General features: G+C 32.4%; 1 protein-coding gene across 3 annotated transcripts in view; it reads left to right on the forward strand.

Moving 5' to 3' along the window:
• Positions 1 to 7,484: 7,484 nt before the first annotated feature.
• Positions 7,485 to 26,965, forward strand: part of LOC143243959 (metabotropic glutamate receptor-like) — a 133,615-nt gene continuing 114,134 nt past the window's right edge. For 2 of the 3 annotated variants that reach the window (XM_076487837.1, XM_076487833.1), the window contains exon 1: positions 7,485 to 7,639. The gene's annotated coding sequence lies outside the window, so the exon portion shown is untranslated. Of the gene's footprint in view, positions 7,640 to 13,855; positions 14,161 to 26,965 lie in introns of those variants that run through there. The other variant, XM_076487834.1, reaches the window with a different exon arrangement.

Consider the following 26,965-nt stretch of genomic DNA (forward strand, 5'->3'; position numbering starts at 1 on the left):
TTTGTTTATAACTTCTTTCATATCAATTATTTTGTTTCTAGATTGACCAATTCTTAAAATGGATTGGAATTTAGTATAGGGTGAGAATACTTATAGTGTTGTGTTAGGCACTACAGAGATGTATATCAGTTTATAAATTTCCCTGCTTCACTAAGTTAAAATGTGAATCTCTAGCATATAGATCATGCTTATGATGAAAGTGTATATTATCAATTCGTTGACTGTTAATCTGTTGCACTAAATAATATTTCCTAACTTTGTACATAAAATTGAACATCCAAATCAGACTTTAAAGTTCGATTAGGAACCATTCGTGTTGATTGTTAGAAATGTGATACTGTAATATTTGAAATTGTATAAGTTTTTCTTCCAAGATCCACTAAGTGCATCATTATCAACATATATTATAACAATACATATAGATGCTTGAATTATTAATAGACGCTTATAAGTTTCCTTAAGTAATTGAATATGCTACGCTTTCTATATAGACGGCCTTGGAGTATATTTTGTAACAAATAAGATCATATACTTTAAGTTGGAACAAATAAAGTTATCACTGTGAAAATGCGAAATGCATTTTATATTAAATATTTACTCATGTTGAATAATTTATAAAGACACAGATTCTAAAGACACCATGAAGGATTTATTAGAAAAGCATACAATTTTAACAGACACGTGTAGAAAGATTTGTAAGTCAGTAGCATTTCACCTGTCGTAACAAAACCTCACAAAAGCACATCTAACGACAAACTATAACATCATAAGTGGTGTCTGTAAACTTATATCAGATCATATTAAGCACTCGGTTCTTGGTTGGCCCTCCTCGTATTCTAATTACCTATGCAAGACAGTGTGGATGTGATTAAGTTTATTGATATAATCCATCACGATTTCTTTCCAACTTATCACTAGAAGGTGCTCCAACTCAGCTACAGTAACTAATTTAGGATAGTGGTTAGAAATTTTCAGACTTATCTCTATCCAAGAGTTCTGAATGGGATTACAATTTGAAGAAATTGTTGGCCCTGAGAATCTTGTAACGTCTTCTTGGTCGAGATAATCCTGTACAATACACGCATTGTGGATAGTGTGTCATTCTGGAATACAAAGTTATCTGTTCTCTCTAGTTTATTTCTCTCTGTCTTCACATTATAATATTATTGTACTAGATCTAGATATTTGTCTTTTAAACCTGATGATAGAGAATTATATTATGTTTACTGACTTTTCTCAATCGTGGTTGTTTTTTCTTTGGGAGGGAGAGAAAATAAGCCTGTATCAGATATTGTACCATGATAGGAGTTTTTATATGGTACGAGAGGCATAATTGCTTGACAAAAGAAATCTGGAGTCATTGTTCTTTGTCTTTTGGTTATATTGATTCTAAAAAACTGATTTTTATTTTTCTTCTTCTTATCAAGTGGAGCAATTTGTTTGACATCTCGAGTCCAGTTTTATTGGTTCTTTCGGTTATTCTACACACTAAACTATGTTAAATTAAAAACGAACATAAAAGACCTTAAAGTCAGTCTTTATCATTCATATACTTATCAATCTTTTTCTTAAACTCATTTAAAGTTACTGGGTTGAAAACATCTGAACGCAGTCCATTCCAAAAAATACAACTGTCTTAGCTGAAGATGACTCCTACCATGTGAAAACTTATATTGTGTCCCCTATTCTTACTATTCTCATTGTTAAATATGAAAAAGATGACGCATCAACACTATCAATTCCCTTTCAATCTCAAACACCTCAATCGGATCTCCCTTTAACTGCTTTTTTTAAACAAAACACAATTTGAAAAAATCAACCTTTTCTCGTATGACAACCTCTCCATCCCAGGCATCATTCTAGTAACCTTTCCCTGAACCCTTTCCAACAATAACTTTCCTAAGGTAAGAAATCGATATGTGGCCTAACCAGTGACCTGTACAATGAAATTGTAACCTCGTTAAACTTGTATTCAGTATTTCAGCAGTTACATTCTAAAACCCTATTTTCCTTACAGCTAACAACAGTGCACTGCTTGGTTGGCTTTAGAGACTGATCGACCATAACATCAAGATTTCTTTCTGTCATTACGCTGTTAAGGCTACTCCCATCCAAATTATATTTATAATTCAAATTAGAGTAATCGACATGCATTAGCTGACTTTTATTATATTTAAACCACATCTGCCATATACAGTATTTGCTCAACTCACTAAATGGTCTAAATCCTTTTGTAAATCAGCACCATCCTCTTCATAGTCAGTAACACCCAATACCTTAATATTTTTTGCAAATATAAGTGATTTATTGACTATTCCTTTATGCCATGGATGTAAATAGAAAACAACTAAGGTCATAAGACTGAGCTATGAGGAACCTCACTTGAGACATTAATCCAGTTTGACTAAACTCAGTTTGTGACAACACTCTATATATTTCCATTCAGTCACTCTTCTGTCCAATTTGCTAACTTATCTCCCACATCTATAGATACAATGTTTTTATTCTTTGGTAAATGAGTATTCCAAGAGTTGGCGGTGGGTGGTAATGACTAGTTGCTTTCCTCTGGTCTTTCTCTGCTGAATTAGAGATAGCTAGCACAGATTAGCTTCGTGTAGCTGTACGCAAACTTCAAACCAACCCCTGTAGAGATAATATTTTTACAAGCCTTTTATATGGCACTTTTTCAAATGTTTTTTGAAAATCCAGATACACCAAATCTACCTCCGTACTCACACCTAGATATGCAGTAAGCATTTTAAAGAATATCAAAAAATTTATAAGACAAGACATTTCCTTAGTGAAACAATATGGACTATCCAATAAAATTATACACTTTATTAAATGACTTTGCAAAGCATCTTTTTCAGACTTTGAAACTTTTGCCCTACAATTGATGTAAGGCTAATGGTTTTATAATTACTGGGAAAATTTTATCATTTCCTTGAAAAGAGGAGTTACATTAGCTAACTTCCAATCCTCTGGTAGCTGCCAACTATTCAAGAACTGACAAAAATAGTAGAAAGTGGCTCATGTATTCAATATTGAACTTCTTTCAAAATCCTTGGGAAAATGTCATCCGGCCCAGGAGTCTTATCGTTTCTTTATCTTCCCAATGTTTTTTTAATGACTTCAGAATTAATTCAATAAATTCGTTTGATCTCATTTCCATGTATCAGTTGTTCAAGATGTGGACTACTGTAACTTGTATTTCAAAGAAACTTTTGTCATCAAAATCGTCAACATTTAGTCATGTATCAGTTATTCTCATTACATCAAAATCCTCCATTTCTGCTGATGCTCTAAAATCATCTGTTTTATTTATCATATTTCTAGCATTGCAATAACAAAATTAAGCCTACAATTATAAATACTTCTATACTTATTTCGTACACTAAACTTTTCTCTGCCTCTTATTCTTTTTGCATTTAGATTATTCTGGTCCTCACTACTGTATAGTCCTGATTTAAAACGCTCCTTACAGCTGAGTTAATGACCTTAGCAAACATGCTAGTCCATATCCTAATTAAATGTAAATCCATTCCTAAAGGCTTCTTTCTTCCACTGAATCGATCCCACAACCTCAACCAAGTTCTCTGCTTATCCTTACACACTAACCTTAGATTAGGACTTAGCCCTAGTGACCTACTTGTAACTTATTCTCCAAAGTTACTTCTGGATAGTAACCCTGAGAGAATTAATCATGACTTTTTTTTTTCTTTTAATGGCTTTATCAACCATTTGTATTTATTAACTAAATCTTCTAATATATCTTTCCCAACATCATTAAACTCTACGTGTACCACAAAAATTGCATCTGTGCTAGCCTATATTTTTTATCTCAGTTATATCACCCACATGTGCACCTTGGTAGCATAGTCTGGTTAGTTTATCACTATTTGTCTCACAGACTATTCTGTTAACATGTATCAAGTAATTATTTATAACTGTAACACTTATCATTCACATCTTTCTCTATTCCTTTTGTTTTCATTTCCTTATCTGCAGAAGCCAAGGGTTGAAATTTATTATTTAACACACTAGACTCATTATAACTAAATTCACTACCTTTTATTCTAACAGTGCTCTCTCTAGCTTCCTGAAAGTTATTGTTATCTGATGTATCCATTGGATGTTAAAACATAAGCTCCTCCTGAAATCCTGCACCCATTTTCCACTGTCTACGTTTCTTTTTATCCATTGTCTCTACATTAATTATGATAGTCTCTAACTTTTCATCTAAAATACAAACTCTACATTAAAATTGTATATCTTCATTACTTCCTTAATTACATTAGCTTCCTTAAAAGTGCATGCCATTCACATGATTTCCCCAATAAAATCTACTCATTGCATCAATTACATCTAACAAGCTGTGAATGCTTAACTCCTGCACTAGTCTTAAACATTACATTTTTACTTATAACCTGAAAATACTTAATACCAAATACAAGTAGGTTATTGTTAGCACTATTACTGTTAATCCTAACGCTTAAGAACTAATAGCACTATTTTTTATTACTACCTTGTTTCACACTAAAGGTTATTTTTAATTGTTTAAAACTTATAAACAGAACTTTGTTTAATAGAACTAACAATTTACGTAACATTAATAAAATATATATAGCCTGATTTATAATCTATCTATATCTATAAGTTATACAATAAAAAATTTAAAACACCAAAAAACAATAAACTAATGTTTAGATTGTATTTATTTGATAAAACAATGTATCTATCCTGTTTTACGATTCACCAGTAAGTTAAAATATACTTAAGTCTAAAATACCATTCTACATACTAAGTCTATTTTAACGTAGTAGTCATATTTAAACCACTGAACTCTAAATTAAAACTTTCACTGTCTTACTTTCATTTACCAAACTTACTATATCTAGTAAGTATTGTGTTATTTAACTCAAATGACTACAAATTATAATATAAATATTAATTAATTTTCAGAAATATGTAAAAACGGAACTTTTCAACGACCCTCCTTTGCAGTCGCCGATAATAATGCTATTTTTTTCCTGGGTTAATAAAGATTTATTTACCATTATTAGCTGAACGATACAGGTTAACTAACACATCTCTCAGCTCGTGACCATGTCGCCATGGGCGACCAGCAAATGAAGGTAAATTGTTTCCCACTTGGTAACCGTAATACGCATCATCAACGACTTGATGATAATAGTAAGGTACTCTGATGATGTCACGTACGATGTAAATGAAATGTTATTACGACTCTCCATTGTTAAAATAATATACGTTGACTCATGTCGTCTTTTATATCGGTCTCAATAGCCTGAAACTTTTGCTTAGAAATAGGTCTGTAACTAGGGTTTGTAAGTGTTTTAGTGGTGGGATTCCCATCCCGACTCAACCGGTTCTTAACATGCGTCACTAGCGTTTCTAGGTTCCACAATAATTGAGTAAGCATAGAATGAATAAAATCCATCTTGTATGTTAACAGTATATGGAGCTATAGGCGGCTCTGATGTCTCAAGATCAAAGTCAAATTTAAGTAGCACCAATAATACAGGATCAAGTAATATAGAGACTCAGTCATTAACTTTCACACTTACTTCTCTGGTGAATGACTCATAGGTAAATATAGGTTCATTGTCGGGTTTAAGAAATGAATGTATTATTTGGTGTAAGATTCTTATTAAAACATTAGACTCTTTGTGATGACCTGGTGAATACGCGGATACTATAGATTAGCCAAGGTCACTTTTCAAGGTTTAAAGGTCTCGGAAGACGAATGACATATTTTGTGAAATTACTGTCATTGAACTATTACTAGGTAGCGTCTTATACAGTTGAAAAATACCAAACAATGAGTGATAGAGTAATGTTTACTATTTTATGATGACAGGTAATTCAGATATGTTTGAAAGATCCAGCTATGAAATATATCAAGATATCTTTTCCATTTTACGATATATTTTTTTGTTTTTCATCCATTCCTTCTTCACGAAGTATTTTTTTTCCACAGCATAAACATCATTGGAGAACTTGATAACGTATTGTAGTTCCGATTTGTAAAATATTCTATGTGTGTTTTTTTTTCTTATAACAAAGCCGCAACTGGCTATCTGCTGAGCCTACCGAGGCTCTCTAATCTCTTTTAAATCATAAAGCAGCAGTCTTCGTTGATTACCAACGGACTTAAGATTATTTCTGAGCAGTGCTAAAGCTATAGTCAATCGTTTGTTTTAGTCGATTATTATTAATATTAATTAACTTATGCTTGCCGCTACCTAAAGACAGTTCTAATGTAATTACTTCAGTTTTAAATGTTTCGTGTAATGGTTTATCCTTCTTATTATGTTTATTATATATATATTTCTGCTGTGGATAGAATCATACCTAATGAAAACATATCCTTATTCTGTAAACAGATGTTAATAGGTTTATCTAAATACTTATAAAACATACACACTCTTACTCTGACTGTATTAGACGTGATATGGTCTCATCCAATGTATTTGAATGTTTTGATTGTGTGAATTTAGAATATTCATGAGAGACTACCCGTATAATTATTGCTTAAATGATACATTATATATGGTAAAAATAAAAATATACTTCAGTTTACTCTCTTATTTGCTATTTTAATAATATTTGAATCGCCTGTTCTCTGTACTGGTGCCTAAAAAAGAAATAAAAAAAATATTGACAAGTGTATGCGTTCATTTAATTATGTATAAATAATAATACTGAGTAACGCATTAAACATACATCAGAATAGTTTTGTAAAATATATTAAAACAACTCATGTTAATTAGAGCTTCTAAATTTTTAGATACTATTTTTAAGTCTTTAACACATACCGCACATTGCATACATAAGTGGACTGTAAGACAGTATGTTACTTGTCCCTCATTGTAAAAGAAAAAATGTAATAATCATATATCAACAATTATTATATAACCAGTACGAATCAGCTTATTTTTGTAGGCTTAAGGGCTCCAGATTATAAATCATACAGTCCGTTTAACTGTTAAATTCTTCAGTTGGAAGTCCAACCGTCACAGCTAATGGATCATAATCTGTAGAAATACAGTTAAATTATATGAGTTTTATTGACCGTATCTGTTATAGATATAAATATTCTTTAATGTTAAAAATAAATTAGCAGTACTAATTATTTCTTTCCGTTCACATTTATGAAGTATATTCATTCAAAACCTAAAATAATATTTACGCTAATCGAATTCTTCACAATTCCAAGAACTGTCACAAACAGATCTTATTTTGTTGTTTCGAATAGATTCAGAGAGATTCTAACTTGACTGCAGTTTATATACACTGATAATGTTTCTAACACTTTCACAGGAAGTTGTTATCAAGATTAGAATTCTACTAAACTGAATAATAAAATGTATATATTCCTCAAAATCTGCCAAAGTCGAAAAGCTTTTTGTAATAACGTGACGTACCAGCAGACTGTGAGCTCTCACTTAGAATCCAAAAACTACATATGTAATTCTAAGAATTGGCCATCATGTAGTTGAAGTCACCAATCAGTACCACTTGAGCTACTCTATTTAGTGGAACCACGTGCGCCCTTTATTTATTAGTAAAAGAATAAATCATTGCATGCCGTTATATTGAAACAGATGGACGCTTAAAGGTAATACCGTGTTATTTATTTCAATTTATATCTACTAATTACATGGAACGTGACGTTTTGTTAATATTATGTTTCTGTCTCGTTATGTCTGTGATTTAACTAACATATGCTAACGATAATATATTGGAGTTTTATATAAGTAGATATATAACGTCTTTGATAATACTGAGTATGCAGGTTGTTCAGATCTTTTATTCACTATTCAGTGAAAATAGAATCTACTGTTTCGAATTATGTACCCAACAAGTGTTGAGAAACAAAAATGGAACTCCATGAACACGCGTTTAATGTTTTATATAAATCATTTGGAGAATTCAGTTTACGTTACTTTCAAAGCGAACATAAGAAAATTATTACAATATATTAATTATAAAAGAGAAAATATAAATCTAATAACATTATATGCAAATATGAAATGTTTTGTCAAAAACTTTCATATTGTTGCGCTATACATATGTAAAATACAGTCCGAAAATAACAATATCACTCAAATACTAGCATACTGAAATGAAAAACTGTAACGTTAATGACGTAATCATATAACGTCGCCTCTATCATAGCAATACGCCCTCTGGTGCCAGACGAAGTCCATCGATCAGAACAAAATATTGATGACGTTTTCATATGGTGCAAACCGTCTCCTAGCAACAAGCCCTCTGGTGCCAGATAATTTATTTTCCAAGTGGCTCACTAAGTATTGATGCCTTCAAGTTTGAGGCTTTATGATGAAATAAGAAATAGTTCTCTGAGAAGGTTATAAGTTAAACTAGTACATAGACAATCATGAAGTAGTTACATAATTAGTCAATATGTAATACATAATACTAAATTTATGTATTCAAATTACTTTGTTTAATAGTGAATAAAGAAGGGATTTTATGAAGCGAACATTTTACCTGATGCAGAAAAGTAATGCGTTAAGAAGCACAGAGGATGAAACAGTGTTTGGTTTTACATAACATCAGATCAATTAATGATGTCTTCTTGTGGCTCTCTCGCAAATCACATAACATCGTGTGTCGCCTCTTCGCTTAAATGATCTATTCACGCTAGTGTATGATTTGGAACTGTTTTCACCCCTAGCAACAAACCTTGGAACTATACACTCCTAACGGTACATTTTGGAACTATTCGTCCTTAGAATCACTTTGTTCAACATGAATTTACCTTTCCTTAAATGATACCCGTCTTTCCCGCTGGGCGGCATCTTTTTTCCTTACTTTATTTTACGAAGTGGCTTTGAGTAGTCCAGACATTTTGAAATTGCACTTTGTAAATATCAAAAGGAAAATATTAAGTTCGTGGAGATATACCGAGTGTGTGTTTATTACAAGCTTTACATATTTAGAAATATAAGGCGACGAAGCGATTAGTTAGATATTTAACTTTATATTAATATTTTTACAGTGTTTGAACATCTACTGACGTATTGATATTATTGTAAATGTGTTAAAACATCTGATACTTTCTGGTAATGTGTAAATAACACTAGTAATATAGCAACAAAACCATTAAAACTTCCTGCAGTATATTGTACCTGAGGTTCATGTAACTCTACAATCTGTAAAACGTTCTTTTAAAATATAAAAGTAAAACTAAATATTAGACAGCAACTGCATTTTCAGTTTCTCGACAAAATACTTAAAACAAGTATGTCTAGAAACTTTCTCTAGACAAAGAAAAGCAGTTGAAAGTCCGTATTTGATGGGATATATTTTACTTAATTGTTTAGTATCAACTGCAGTGTTATCATCAATTCGATCCTGTTTTTGTGATGCAAAGCAGCTAAACTTGTGTGTTGGAGCTTGGTCGAAGGCTAACTCGGACAAGATGTCGCCGTTGTTACTAGGACAATTTTAAAATGGTGCATCTCCTAGCTACTTATATATACACACATACACATATATTTGTAGTTGTTGCGTAACGATTTATTACATAACGAATAAAACACAAATACACATACATATATTCATAAATATATATATATTATAACCGTAAAATATTTAAGCCATAAATCAAAACACATTAACATGAATTTTTTTTAACATACGCTGCACATTTTTTAAAAGAAGGATCCGAGGGTATAAGCTACAACGTGGGATTATAAAATGTATCCTTGGATTTGGAGGTGACTGTTGATGTAGGACCCACATTGTGGTGGGGATACACCATCTATCAGTCTTAACCTCCAATTCGCTAGTCTCACCATTATATATGGTAATTAACTAAAGCCTTGGAGATAAAACATTACATAAAATAAACAAATTGCAGTTTTTCAACAACATTCCTCAGCCACAAACTTCAGCTTTAATTCATCCGTAACTTGTTTCTGACTCACTAGGCTGAAGTTTTAACATTCCCTTAGTAACAAGCATCAGCATTAGTTCATCTGCATGACTAGTTTCTGATTTGCTAGGCTAAAGCTTTGATCTCACACTACAAAATACGTACTTGAAGTAGCAACACACACACAAAAAACTTGTAACACCAGAAACGCAAGAAAAATAAACATCAGTTTTGTGATTTTTCTGCAATGCTTTCCAATGCAAGAACATCGTTGGAGAACTTAGTAATGAAGCCTAATATTCATTAGTTAAAAACGTTTTATTTTCCATTAACTGTTTTGAGATTTGCAATAGCATTTATTGTTTCCAAACAATAATTTGAGTGGCTTATTTCATGCACTTAGGTAGCATGGTTACTATAATTCCTTGAATGTTTGAATAGTCGAGTTTTGGCAAATCACATAATTAAATGCTAGATTAAATGTAAGTATATTTTAGGCCTACAAATGGTTCAAAATGTGCTTGGTTTTTCAGTTACGATTAGCAATTCAGATTGCTAAAATAAAAAAAAAATCAAGTTTTATAACATCACATGTCGTTATGAGTAGTTAATAATGTGGGTTGGTAGAAAAACGAGACAAACAGGGTTTTCCCGATTAATAGTTAATTTTTCATGACACTGATTCGCCATTGCTCTATCGTAATGTTTAATAGGGCCTGTGCTACGACAAATGAGTGGTTGTCAAGACAATAATCCAACTTGAAGAGATGCTATTTTATGTTTTCCTTTCACGAGACATTACTTAGTTCTCTTAAGCAACCAAAATGAACAAGAAGTGTTCTGAGAAATCTATTTAAGCTTTAATGCGGTTTCGCAATAAAACCTTGTTAAAATATTCCGCATACACCCATATGTTATATATATACGTTCTTATCAACCAAAACCATTATTCTTGGAAATATAATAAACTCTTGCAGATTCAGAGTAGTTTAATTTGTAACAAGAGCATGCAAGAATTGGTACAAGTTTTCTCCTAGCAAAAAGGTGAAGATATAGATTGTAGTTATAAATCAAACTAATTAGATTAAAATTTAGCACCAAAATTCAACATTGTTTTTCTAGGCCTCTGACTTCTAGTTTGTAGTTCCTTTGATATAAAATAAAACTAGAAATAATTCATTATAAGTATCAGCGTAGGTCTTTTTATCTCGAAAATGTTATTCCTTATATCTACAATATCACGTGATCAATATACGCTCCATATGCAACTATATAATAAAGTTTGTTTGTAGTTAAACATAAGCTACACAATGGATTATCTGTGGTCTACCCATATCGATATCTGACTTCTATCATCGTAAGTTCACAGACTTGTCGTTCCACAGGGGGAGCGTTTAATAAAGACAAAAAATGCCAGGAAATTATATATATATACATGATTTATTAATCATTTGATATTTCTGCTTCTGGTCCTCGTCCAAGACTATTGCGCATATTAAAGACTGGAATATCTGCAAAATAACTATTGATTGTTCGATTTAGAACCATGCCGTATTGGGCTACCTGCGGTGACTATCCTGACAAATCGATCGCCGGAATTCAGCGTTGCAAGCCCTTACAATTACCATTGTTCCACCGTGCGCCATACAAATGGACACACACATAGATACATAAATGGCAATTTCGATAACCTGTCAAATTTCAACGACATGATAACCCTGAGTCTTCCACTTCTAAAAATTAGTGAGATATGTTTCCACGAAATATACACAACAATATTTATATACATATAAATATTGTTACTAATCATTGAATACATTTCATATTGTTAGCCACCCGCCTAGTTAACAAATTAATGGGCCTAAGATGGTCAAGTTTTAGTGCGATCAGAATGTGTACCCAAGCATTTATGGTTCACTGCCTGTTGTCATACAAAAGCGTTCCACATTTTGGAGCCGAGGGTAAATATAATAAAGACTATAAAATTTCACTATATTGTCAAATAAGAGTAGACAAAGAGTTGGCGGTGGGTGCTGCTTACCAAATGATTACCTATTATTGGTTTAAAATTAAGGATAGTTTAGCAAAGACATTCCTTTACATAACTTCGTTCCTCGCTAGTAAAGCGGTAAGCCTACGGACTTACAACGCTAAAATTAGGGGTTTGATTCCCATAGGTAGAGTCAGCAGATAGCCCAGTGTGGCTTTGCTATAAAAAAACACACACATTGCATAATTTTGCTCAAAACTTGAACGATTTCACCATCTTCTGGAAACTTTATAAAATTTATTTAAATCAACTTATCTATACCGTAATAAGAAATGTGTTTGTTTTGCTACACTACTGTCATATCTGTGACTCATGAAAAGATTTCACATTTTAGCGAAATTCAAATATTATTTCAAGGAAGCTTATCGAATATGCAGTGAAAAGACAAACATAATAATAAGAAATGTGAGAAGACTGAAGCTTGTATAATATAAACATTGAGAAACGTCGTTGCTTAAACACATTTTATTATTCGTCCCTCGAAGGTTGAAACACGTGTTTAAGATCAACCAGTTTTTTTTTTTATTTTGGTTTTTAGTGCTGCCGATAGGGTGTCCGTTATGTCAGGGAAAGAATTTCACAAATAAAGAGATGTTACTATATAAGTTGTTTGTTTGTGAATTTCGCGCAAAGCTAGACGAGGGCTATTTGCGCTAGCCGTTCATAATTTTCCTCTAGTCTAAGACTAGAGGGAGGGCAGCTAATCATCACCATTCACCGCCAACTTTTGAGCTACTGTTTTACCAGCGAATAGGGGGATTGATCATAACATTATAACGCACCCACAAGCATATTTTATGTAATTGGGATTCGAACCCGCGACTCTCAGATTATAAGTGGAGTGCCTTAACCACCTGTCTATGCCGGGTACTACGATAGAAATTTCATGTTGTTTCTTATATATAGATAGTAAGAGCTTGTAAGCGAAAAATGTAGGACCTGAAATGTAACGACTGCATTAAAGGAGTGAACGTGAATTTAGTCTTAAAATGTCACATCTACGGAAGACTTGGGCTACTGTCTTACATCATCGATCTTGTTAATACTATCTTCCTGTTTAGATAATTAACACTGATAAAACTGAATGACTCACCAAGTAAAAATACATTTTGTCCGTTGTAATAAAAACGGAAAATAAAAGATAGGTTCTACACTGCTTGGTAATCAAACGTAACCACATAAGTGAAACCCAATTCGATAATTATTAAGAAAATAGTATTTTCTACGCTCATGAAAAATGAAAATAATAATTTGTAACTTGTAAGCAAATTGTTGAGCGTTGGAAACCGATAAATTATCACAGAACTGATCAAATAAAACCGTCTAATTATATTATTGTACTTGGATTAACTTGGATTTTTGTTCTTTTGAAGGTGCAATGTTTAAATTTCATTCCAATTTAATCACCCACGGCTGTCTCATCCCGTTTAAAATTTTTTAAAGATCTCTCGATATGGTCAAATAGTTAGGGCACTCAAATCGTAATCTGAGTGTCTTGGGTACGAATCTCTGTCCCACCAAGCATGCTAGCCATTTTAGCCGTCTGGACGTTATAATGTGTCAGCCAATCCCACTATTCGCTGGTAGCCCAAGAGTTAGTAGTGGGTGGTGGTGACTAGCTGCCTTCCCTCTAGTCTTACACTGCTAAATTTGGGACGGCTAGTGCAGATAGCTCTCGTGTAGCTTTGTGCGAAATTCCAGCACTCTTTAACATACCATATTAACATTTCTAAAGTTTTGCTCAGTTCGCCAGAGAAAATAGAAAACATAAAATGTCTTAACAAAAGTTATGAAATTACAAAAAAAACTTAATATATATATATATGTATGTAGCGAAAGTTAAAGGAGGTTGCAACGTGGGTCTTGTCAACTAATACCAAAAATTGCTTTCCTGAGTGAAGAGTGCTGAATGCGAATACAGAAGATATTAAAATGTTTTAGTTTTATATCCATTCGCGTTTTTTCTCTGACTGGATGATTTCCATTAATAGATTTAGGCGCTTTATGCGATGTTTGATAAGTGTATTTGACTTTAGCTCAGGAAAATCCACGGTGAATGTTATTTTCTAAAGCCACTCTAGTTCAAGCAAGAGATCCAAGATGATTCCTAGACTAAGCCTTTCCACTTAGCAACGTATTTCTGGGTTGTCCTAGATAAGGCAGTTGATAACAGGAATTCTTCGAGGTAAAAGTTGTGTGTTTATGTGATTTTTGTATTATTAATACTAGGAATTTTACAATAAATTAGTTTATCATCTGTGGCATCTGTACCTGTCCTTAATATCAAAGCTTGAGTAAAATAAAATCACAATTAGATTGTACTGGCAGAATAAAACTTGGTAAAATGGGGTCTCAAAGTTATTTTTAATTTGAGTCGTTATGGGAAACATCGTAACTCATGCTTTCTTTTGGAGTCGGTAATTACTACCTAGGTAAGTAGGTGTAGAAGAAAAGGTACGATGAAAATTTATTAATCAGTCAATGACTTGACTTGCGTCTACCAACACACTACTATAATAATATTTGTATACATGACGATCACTACAAAATAATTTTAGTAAACTTGGAATCATATATGATGAGAAATGTATTGCAACTAAATAAAAATTAGAGAGGAAATTCAGAAGAAAATGCAATTTCAGGATCTACATAATTTAAATATTGCTAGCGCCCGAACTTTGAGATACCATACACGTTGTGATTATTATCCTTTGTTCACGAAATATGTTGCTACGTCTAGAAAAAAACCAAAGAAATAGGCAAAGAAGTGTTGGTTAAAACTTAGTTTGCTGAATGGATAATCTGATATATGTTATGAACTAATTTGTAACCACCGTGAAAAAGAAATGGTAAAGAATATTAAAAGTCGCTGTAATGACGGTATTGTAGCCTTTACTTAACATGTGATTTTCAACGTTGGTATTCTCAAAATAAACAGTGTGCGACAAATGAGCAGAGATCCCCAAAGCTTAGGCACGGTCATCTCTAATTTAGAACTGATGGCCAGAGGATAGACGACCATTCAATCCTAGCCGCCTTATATGCAGCTAATTTTAACAAAGCTGTAGAATCACTTTTCGAAGTTGAAACGACGCTGAAGCTAAACGTACAGAGTGTATTCGAAATATACATACCATGCTCGAACCTTGTTGCAAAACCGGGGTAAACAAACATAACACTTGGGAGTCTCTGTGGCAGTTCCAAGACAGAGGTAAACAAACATAATACTCAAGAGTGTTCACTTCAGTGAAATAATAATTGTAATCAATGGTTTGATGGGTTTTTTTCAGATTTTTTTTATGTATAAACGGGTAATTTTGACAATAAAATTATAAAAAACAACATTCACTTTTCAGCCTCCGCTTCACCATTGTATTAGCCCTAATAATACTGCAATGGAAACTTAAATTGAAATTAAAAAAAAAATTTAATGGCTAAAGTATAAATATCGGTTTTTTTCCTAACTTTATATGTTAAGATGTTTAATTCCTTCAGCGTGTTCTACAAATTCAGAAAAAAATAATAAAACTTGGAAGCTTATTAGCTTTGTATAAATTGTTACTTGATATATAATATATTATCATATTTGTATTAATTTTATAGCATTTGTGATATAAAAACTATTCACTTCAGCCACTGGAACATTTGATCATTTTAGCTCTTTTTATATGTTAAAAGAAAAGCCTTTAATAGTAATTCAAAATTGCACACATACTTGATAATATACCACATTTTGGTGACGAGAACGCTTTAATTATACATATATACATATTTGTTAAAAACTTCTATGAACTAATTGTACATTTTTTGTATAAATCAATAATAAGTGTAATCTTTAATTAGCAGATAATGCTATAAATGTATATATTTATTCTCGTCTTAGATCTCACACGCACAAAAAAACTTTACGCTTCTATCTAACAATAAATAACGCAAGTTCTTCCCCTCGCGTGTTTTAAATTTATGATGGTTTATCCTTATACCAGAATATCAGCCAAATAACTGTTATCATAACACCATCCTTCTCGGATTTAATATAAAAAATTAACCCATTAAAACTAACTCTAATACTAGCTTAGACCAACTTGGTTAATGCCGTAAGATTATTTTTCGATTTTCATTTATATACAAAAGCGATGGGTCCCATACTCTCTGAAGAGAACTAAGCCTAAACCTAACATACTCAAACACTTCTTAGAAGGGAGATATAGATATCATAGAGTAAAAGCTTTTAGTTTTCGCGGTGTTCGTATGTCATATTATATAATTACTACGGCGTAAAGTTCCAGATCTCTAAGGATTTTATTCAGACCATTAAGTTTATAGAAAATCAGGATTGATGGTGAAGTTTAGCGCGGCTTTCATAGCCTTGCCTCTGATATATACGTGGTGCACGTGCTTACTTATCATTCCTTCGTTCATCACAACAAGGAAATATAAAATAAAGTACGCTTACAGATCATCCAAGTTCAATGTGTTAACAAACAGTAGTGCTAATGTACGTATTTAAAAAAACTTGAACTTAGAAATATAAAAAAATAAGAGTTTCATCTGACTGTTAAACAAGGATAAAGACGTTAGTACAAGTGATAACCTCTTTATGATATAACATATAGCTTGCTTAACAGGTTATGTATCTATTTTTACTATTTCAAGGTATTTTAATGTGCATTAAAGGTTATTGTTTTCAGTGTTTCAATATTTATTATTGCCCATGTATATTGAAGGTTATTGTTTCTAGTGTTTCAATGTTTATTATTGTCTGCGTACATTAAAGGCTATTGTTTTTAGTGTTTCAATGTTTATTATTGTCCGTGTACATTGATGGCCATTGGTTTTACTATTTCAGTGTTTGTTGTGGTCCATGTACATTGATCTGTACTAAAGCTATAACAGTAAAGATATTGCATCTACTAATTAACTAGGCTGCTAACACAACGTTATTTATTTAGTGGAGTTGATTGGAATGTTGTGCGCCATATATGTAATATCTATTTGATTATATATCAGTATAAAATATCTTCCCTATTTCAGAACATTAAACATTTTAAGTTATTTATATATATGAAGCAAATACCTAACTAACCGTATTTATTAAAAATAGTTGTTGTATTATATACCAAGAGAAAATTATATAGTAAATTACTTTCCACTTGAAAATACGTGTTAATTATACACCAGTAAAAATATACTGCTACTTTTACATCAGTAGACAATATTAAATTAATTTGGCCTGGTGGTTAGGGCGTTCGAATTGCGGGTCGCGAGTTCGAATCTTCATCAACGAACACGATTCGCCATAAGGTTTGCCGTCAAGGCTAGTCACCCAAGTACAAAATCTTCACCTAATACAAATTATTCGAGCGTAAAACCCCAAGGCTAAATAGAATTAAGACTGAATGAAGAAGAAGGTATTTTATTTATTATGTACTGATAACAATATCTAGTAAAGAAGGTATCTTATTTATTATGTACTGATAACAATATCTAGTGAAGTAGGTATCTTATTTATTATGTACTGATAACAATATCCAGTAGAGTAGGTATCTTATTTATTATGTACTGATAACAATATCCAGTAGAGTAGGTATCTTATTTATCATGTACTGATAACAATATCTAGTGAAGTAGGTATCTTATTTATTATGTACTGATAACAATATCCAGTAGAGTAGGTATCTTATTTATCACGTACTGATAACAATATCTAGTGAAGAAGGTATCTTATTTATTATGTACTCGTAACAATATCTAGTTAATTGTATATCACAAGAATACACGTCACTAATTGTATAATTTAAGAAAATATTTATTTTTCTTCGTACCGAAAAAATATATCTGTTTAATTAAAATACCAGAAGAAAGTATGTAGTTATTAATATATCATAATGAAAACTATATGACAATAATATATGCAGAAAATTATAATATCTAGTCAATTTTTGAAATTAATATTTACACAATAAATAAATATAATAAGAACATGCAAGCTAAAAACACATTATATGCTTTAAAAATTTGAAGAAGTGTCGTGGTCAGCTGGTTAAAGTACTCGACTCGTAATTTGAGAGTAGGGGATTCGAGTCCCCGTCGCCCTAAAACATATTCGCCATTTCAGCCGTTATACTGTGATGATCAATGCCACTATTAATTGATAAAAGAGTACCCCAAGAGTATTTGTGGTCATGACTAGTTCCCTTCCCTCTAGTCTCACACTGCTAAACTAGGGACGACTATCGCAGATAGCAGTTGTGTACTCTTGCGCGAAATGCAAAAAAAAAAAAAAAAAAGAATTCCTAGTTAAATTTTTATTTCTACCACAAAAATGTAAATCACAAATCAGTCTCACTCACAGTAGTAGGAATTCTAGCATAAGATAACTGTACAAATAGAACTTTAAATATAATTAAAAATCTTGAAACTTTCTCTTGGGATACGTATACACTTGTCTGACTAACTGATGAGCGATCTTAAAATGAAATCATACAAAAATATTCAAGTGTTGCCCATTTGAAATTCTGTAAAAAAAAGAAAGAAAATTCTTTAATAAAAAGTCAGTGAAGGTTCGTAATCTGTATGTACAACTTATGTTTCAATCTGTATATACAACTTTTTATTCAGTCTAAATCTTAATTTGTATGTATAACTTATGTTTCAGTCTAAATCTCAGTCTGTATATACAACTTTTGTTTCAGGCTATATCTCAGTCTTCATGTACAACTTTTGTTTAAGTCTAAATCTTAATCTATACGTACAACTTATGTTTCATTCTAAATCTTAATTTGCAAGTATAACTTATGTTTCAGTCTAAATCTCAATCTGTATATACAACTTGTGTTTTAGTCTAAATCTCAATCTGTATATACAACTTTTCTTTCAGTGTAAATCTCAATCTGTATATACAACTTTTCTTTCAGTCTAAATTTCATCTGTATATACAACTTTTGTTTCAGTCTAAATATTTATCTGAATTTATAACATATATTTAATTTAATTTAGTGGTTTTAAACGTCTTCACTTTTAGCGCTATATATTGTTGACAATAAAGAGCTAATGTGCGATTCTTTCTGATCACAATTGCGTTCTTAACATTATTCAGTTAATATACATGTATTCATAATCACCATTGTTTGCTAACTATTAGCAAATACAGAAGTATTTTTGGTCAGTATAATACACTTAACACTATTAAACTGAGATACAGGTATTCCTGATCGATATTTTATATCTAACAATATTCGGCGGATATGCAATTATTTCTGATCAATCTTGTATTCTTGTAATAAAGTTACGAATTGACTGGTGTACAATAATTTCTCAACACACAACGCCATTTAATTATGAATAAGTGCACGTTAATAAAAAACTTCAAGCCAAGTTTTTATCTGATAACTTTCGCCCTAATGGTTTCATATTAAAGTCTGTGGCTCATTTCAACTTTATTATATTGAATCTGGAATAATAAGTTTCAAGACGGAACTTCACTTGCCTCACTGTTCTCTTTTCCTTTGTTTTGTTTTTGGTAATTATTTTTTCGTTGATATGAATTTTATTAGGCTTTCTACAAAATGAATTATCGTTCGCAACGTCCTCTGTTATAGTCAGAATAAATTACAGCTTATTGTAGCTAATATCTTTATACTTGCACGTAGACAAACCCGGTCTAAATGTCAGTGTAGTATTCTACGACCTTGTAAAGAAATTAAAAAAAAAAGTCGTTCAAAGAGAATCGAAAGCTCAATTTATGTTCCAGTTTGAGTGGATTTACTTTACGAATTCTACTGCGCAACATAAATAAAGACACTCCGCCATCTCTGAACCATGTCTCGTAGATAAAGCAATTTTTTGATAAAGATATCATAAGGAAGTGAATAAAAAAATGAAGCCTACTTTTATATTTAAGATATCACGTGTAATTTCTGGAATATTTAACGAGATTCTTCCGGTTCAAAATGTCAAATGACATTGGAAGGGATCTCAAGGACAGGAATCATATCGATAAATACACTTATTTTCAGTGTTTATTTTATTCTGTTAAATTTTCTTTGAGTCAACAATATGATACACTGGGTTTTTAATGTCCAACGTCAGAGCGAATAATTCCTTGTATGAAAGGTAAAGTATGGCGCTTCTTTGATTTGATTATTTTAATGACAAGAAAATAATAATATAATAAGCTAGAGATATTTAAGTGTCATCAATTTTAATGCCAAGGATATAATGTTCTAGAAATATTAAAAAATATTACCAATTTTAAATGTCAAGGATATAATGTGATAGAAATATTAAAAAGGTCATCAATTTTAAATGCCAAGGAAATTATGATCCAGTTATTTTAACAATGAAGAAGTCGTACATTTCCAAATGCTGTTCTAGTGTGTTCTGCAGAAACGACATAATTCTTTTGTAATCTTTACTGGAAATCTGATAACGACATATAATCGATGAAACAAAGATCTATATTCATGCAATTTCTTTAATCCTTCTTCAAAGCACCGAATGAAAGCTCATTACGTTGTTGTTACCCAGGGATCGAAACTATTCAGCTGTATAAAACCAAACTAATCTGTAATTTACTTTTCTTTCCTTAAGGGTTTTCGTACAGTATATCGAAAAAATAAAAGGAACAATAGAATTCACTGACATCTGTATTGTTGCTGCTTCAGATCTCACTAAAGACATTCTTATATAATTTTCCAGCACGTTTTAAATGGATCATTATGAAGCCATATCAATTGAGGATTTGATACTTAAAACTTCTATGACAACAATACATTTTTCAATAAATAAAATAATGTCGTCCTTTGTCAAGGACAAGGGTGGCAGTGACTAGAATATCTCTTGTATGAAGAAAATATCACAAAAATTGTATCTACTGAACGATTCTCATTTAGCACAATTTTATGGAGGTGAATCGTCTCACAGGAGATAGAAGAAAGTTCCTTTACTGCTGTCACTAATGTCGAGGTAGAAATGTTTTTTTTTTTTTTTATTTACTGATCTTACAAGTGTCGAGATAAAAGATGACTTTTTTACTGATGTCACCAATGGCAAGGTGAAAAGTTTGTTTTTTTACTGATGTTACGAGTGTCAAGATAGAAGAAGGTTTATTTACTGATGTCACTAGAGGCAATGTAATAGAAGGTTTCTTTACTGACGTTTGATGTCACAAGTGGGGAGGTAGAAGAATTATTATTATTTTACTGATGTTACTGGTTTCGGAGTGGAAGATGATTTTTTAAATAATATTACTAGTGACCTTCTGGCTTTATATTACCCTAATAAAGAAAATAATTTAAAGGGTACTTAGGAAATTTGATCTAATTCCTATAAAGTATAAACATATACTATCTACATACTAATGTTTTCTTCCTTAACGGTACTAGGTAAGTACTATGTAAACATTGTATAATTTAATTTTTCAATTTAATATCCTACTTCTACTAAAGTAATAGGCGTAACAGTTAATTTGGTTGACAATTATGGTTAAATACTGTGATCTATTTTTATAAATTTAAACAGTTTTGTGTTTTTTTTCCTATTACATTGCGCTTCTTAGAAAAGGATGTGTCAGGTGTACTGACAGATTTGTGTTGTTTTCAACTTACCTTTAGCATGCATCACCAGGAAGAATGTAAAATGTTCTTTTAAGAATCCTTAGGAAGTACTTAGTTCATTATTTTCAATGGAACGGCTCAACTTCGATACTTTGATGAACTTTATTCGTGTGTTCATCTAGTCGTGAATTATTCATACTGTTTTTTAATTTAGTTATTATATATATACAGGGTGAGCCAAAAGTAGGTGGACAGTAAAAAAACATTTATTTAGAGATCACGTATACGTACAACTATATGTAATAAGACAATTATATTAATGAAAATAAAATGTTATTTATTAACGCAAATGCTCAAATTGTTTTCCTTCTTGATTTACACAGCTTTGAAGTCTACCTCTTACGCTTCGACAACCATTTTTGCACAAGTCACTCTGGGCATTAATTTCTTGAAATGCATCTCTTATGTAATTTTTTAAATCACCGACACTTCTTGGTTTTTGACTATAAACTTTTTCCTTGAGTACTCCCCAAAAGAAAAAAATCCATAGGGGTCAAGTCCGGTGAACGTGCCGGCCAATCGATTGGACCTCTTCGACCAATCCATTTTAATGGAAATGTTTCATCAAGATACTCACGAACTCCTTTGGAATAATGCGGAGGGGCCCCATCTTGTTGAAAATAAAAGTCATGTAAATTAGGTTGTTGCTGTAACTGGGGAACAACTTGATTCCTTAGAATTTCGAGATACTTATCTCCTGTAATTGTTCCGTCCAAAAAAAAATGGTCCATAAACACCAGAACTTGAAATACCACCCCAAACATTGACACCAGGCTGATTTAGCTGTTGTTCTAATGTTAAATGCATGTTCTCACTATACCAGTAAACACAATTATGTCTATTGACATGACCGGATAATTTAAAAGAAGCTTCATCACTCCACACAATGTTATCTAAAATTCCTGGGTTTTCTTCAATCTTGTTCAGCATAATTTCACTAAATTGCAGTCGCCTGTCTGGATCATCCTCCAATAAGCCATGAATTAGTTGTGGTCGATATTTGCGTTATAATTCGTCTAATAGAGGTTTGTGGTATGTTCAATTCCATAGAAGCTCTTCTGGTGGATTTGTTTGGACTTTGAACAAATGCATCGGCAACACGTTGCTTATTATTCTCTGTACAGACTGTTTTGGGTCGACCAGTTTTAGCAGCATTAAGGATTGAGCCAGTGGCGTCGAATTTGTCACGGATACGGTAAATGGTTTGTCTTTTTGGAGCTGGAGTATCAAATGTTTCAACCCACTTTCTCCTTACGGTTTCAGTATTTTGAGATTTCCAATACTCTTTTAACACCCATATTCTTTTATCTGTATTTAAAGTATTTGACATTATGGGTTCTATTAACAATCTAAAAAAAAAAGAAAACAGATTAAATTAAAACAAATGAAATTATAAAATTGTAATTACATAACACAAATAATATAGTTGCAACATAGTTATAATATACAATTGCATTAATATAACCGATACATAAACCTATTCCAAATGCTGTCCACCTACTTTTGGCTCACCCTGTATATATTTTTACAGTCGTAGTTTGGTGTAACCTGTAGTGGAAAGTTTAATTCGCGTGAATGAAATGAAATTTTGTCAATTTATTAAAGGTAAAATGTATTTCTTTTCAGGAATTAATTATTATGTTTTGTTTTCCTTCGGTTTGGTTTGTTTTGAATTTTGCACAAAGCTACACGAGAGTTACCTGCGCTAGTCGTCCGTAATTTAGCAGTGTAAGACTAGAGGGAAGGCAGCTAGTCTTCACCATCTAAAGCGAACTCTTGGGCTACTCTCTTACTAACGAATAGTAGGATTGACGGTCACATTATAACGCCCCCACGGCTGAAAGAGCGAGCATGTTTGGTGCGATGGGGATTCGAGCCCGTGACCCTCGGATTACGAGCCGAGTGCCTTGATCACCTGGCCATGCCGGGTATTATTTTCCTTCACTCTCCTCAGTTTCTAAATTCACGAACGTCTGGACGTTCATGACGTACAGAATTGTGATCAGGTATTAATCAGAAAAAAAAAAGAAGAAAACAACGTTTTATGTTTAGCCAGGTACTTAAGGCACTTGGCTTGTAATCTGAGGGTCGCGGGTTCGAATCCCCGTCACATGAAACATGCTCGCTCTTTCAGCTGTGGGGGCGTTATAATGTTACGATCAATCCCACTATTTGTTGGTAAAAGGACAGCCCAAGAGTTGGCGGTGGGTGGTGAAGACTAGTTGTCCTTCCTATAGTCTTAGGAACGATTAAGGCAGATAGCCCTCGTGTAGCTTTGCGCGAAAATCAAAGAAACAAACAATAAATAGGTTTCACTTTTTGTTTTACATAAGTTCATTGTTTTTGATTTGTTAATTCATCTGATCTGAACATATCCAGTACGTTTTTATAAACTGATTATCAACTTATCAAATGAAATTATTACATGAACTATGTACAAATACTTTTATCAAGTTGATGCGAGATAGCGGTTTTCTTACAATCTGTGATGTTGTCACGTAACCACAAAGACACCTTAAGTCGCTCATATCGTGTACTGGCTTGCCAAGAAGTAATGGTAACATATAAATTGAACTACAACAGCTACATTACGTAACAATGTATGATTTGTTTCCGGACAACACGCAATAGCGACGCAAACCTAAGTTTGGACTAATAGACGGATTATAACAGTATATTTCTAACTTCGCCGGTCCATTGGATTTCACAAAAATAAATGAGCAAACGAAATGAAACAAATAAACAAAAAAAAAAAAAAACTATCAAAATTTATAGTTTTTCTTTGTCCTTCCATTTCACTGGTCAGCGATGGCTTGAGGAGACAGAAAGTCGGTTCCTGATATCAAAAGGGTCAAGGAACGCTAGAAAATATGGGAAGGCAGTCAATGAAACTTTGGGCTACTATCGTCTGATCAAATAATGGGAATTGACCATCAGTCACGTCTGCTTTGTACAGAACACGTGTTTTTGGAAACTGAATCTTGAATTATTGAATTCACTGTTCGGTCACGCCCAGCCTGTGAGGAACATGGATCAATGCTTATGCTAATACACTAGTGAAGTAGTTCCTTAATCGTTGGACGTTTTATAAGATGAATGAGGTTATTTTCCTAATAATAAATTTCTCATTCTTTTTCTGGCAATATTCCTAATTTAACGTTAAGTTATAGCCAGTCTGCAATGCCGGGTAAAGTAATAAACAGTCACAATGCAGAGAAACTATTGGTTTGAATGTGTTACACTAAGCTAAATAATTTATAGAAAGACTCGTGATAAGTTTGATTAAAACAAAAGTGTATAAACCAAATCAAAGAGTCATGTTTTAAACTCTTTATTTATTGTGATATTTATTAACTTCGGTACAAGTTTGTGATAATTCTTCGAAGCGCCATTTTCTTGCTTGCTTACGCATGTATGCTAAGGCGAACACGAAAAGAGGAATTGTTATTTCGAAAAGCGGAAAATGTTATTTTATTTGTACCCTGTCCGTTTCAGAAGAAAGAGTGTTTTGAATAAAAAAGTGATTAAAATAAGGTTATTTGAAGTAAATTAAACTTATTAGTAAAAATTTACAGAATTATTTCTGAGTAGCAAATAATAGGGGGAATGTCCCCCTCAAGTTACTGACTGAGCCGTAGTCCACGACCCGTTCACCCGATGCACACGTACCCGTCAAACGCGTGATATTATACGTCATTGTCATAGGATATTAGTGTTTCGCTAACAACTTCCTCGCTCATATTAATCCTCAATTGCAGAACGAAGGAGGTAAAATTAACAGACAAGTTTGAAATATACATACGACAGCGAGAAGATGTGGTACTAGAAATACCTAGTTCCAAACACAGTAGTTACATGAAGTGGGCATAAGAAACATGTAGTCTGGAATACAGTGGCTGCATGATGTGATAATGGATTTTCACAGCTACGATCCCGAATTCTACCGGTGAATTAACGAGAGATTCAACCATAACACTCACAAAAGAAAGCCAACGAAAGAGATTCAGTCTGTAACTGATCCTCCCAGGTCACATGACAAACAACGCTAAACGAAACGACGATTGTTCATCCATTTATATTCGATTTTAAAGGGGGGATACACCTGTGTTCTTTTCTCAGTTTTATCGAAATTGATTGAGCTAGGTTGTTATGACAACTAGTGTTATCAAAAAGACAGACTATTCTTGTATTATGTTTTCAGAGCAAAGTCATATTGAGCTATTTGCTGTGCCTGCCGTAGAGAATCGAATATTACTGTTGTAAGTACACAATCTTACTGCTGTCTCACAGGGGGGACACGTACAAATAGACAACTTTATATACATAAGTAAGTTTCATTAAGAAAGGCTTAAATCGGACGTTTTAGGGTAATTTCTAACTGCTTTATTTAATGGATCTATTAATTTTATCCCTTCCATAATATACGAATTAAATTGATTTGTTTTGCTACGAATTTATCTGACACTACACACTAGCACAGTTCCATTATTTTAAAAGTTCTGCCTTTTGACATTTACAAGAATACAGAACAAGTCGATTTGTTGAAGAAAACATTCAAGATATACACTGCTGTGCCCCCTGACTAGTTTCAACGTTACTTGGTTTTGTTTGTTTTAGCGCGAAGTTACACAAGCTGTGCTATTTTCAAAACAGGGAATAGAATAACGAATTTTCGAGTTAAAGTTAATAAACCTACTGCTGACTCATTAGAGGATTAATTACTGGGGATAAGCTTGAAAATCGTTTAAAATGATATCTCAGACCGTTTATTAAACATGGAAAATATTTTAACAGACCAAAACATTTACAATAATTAACTTTTACTTGGCATTATAATGAAAAACGTTTTCTGCTAAAGACAGAGAATTGTAGCCTGGTGAACAATACTATTTTCTCTTTGTTTTTAAGCGTAGTAGAGTAATTCATGAGCGCGTTTGATAGCTCCCTAGTGGTTTATAATGCAGGAGACCGGGTTTTGATATCCATGGTGGGTACAGCACAGCAATTGCACAAGCTTTGCGCTTAACTAGAAACAAACACAAGTATGTGATATGCGTCTCATATAAAGTTTGTCCTGGGATTGTGAATAATTCGTTGAAGTGTAATTTCTTGTCAACATGTGACAGAAAGAAAATACGTGAACGCTAACAGAAAACAGTTTTAGTGTGAAGCTACACTTAATATACAGTTATTGACGTCATCTCCGGTAAGCCTACTTTTTTTTTTTTTTGTAAAAGTAGCATTGTATATAGAAATATTATTTCTACAAGGTACTGACATCTGTCTTTAAAACAGCAATAATAAAAGAAATAACAAATACAAATTTAAAAGTGTCTAATCAAATGAGTATTTCATTTCCATAATAATTTTATT

Source organism: Tachypleus tridentatus, chromosome 2 (genome assembly GCF_004210375.1).
Source record: "Tachypleus tridentatus isolate NWPU-2018 chromosome 2, ASM421037v1, whole genome shotgun sequence".
NCBI lineage: Eukaryota > Metazoa > Arthropoda > Merostomata > Xiphosura > Limulidae > Tachypleus > Tachypleus tridentatus.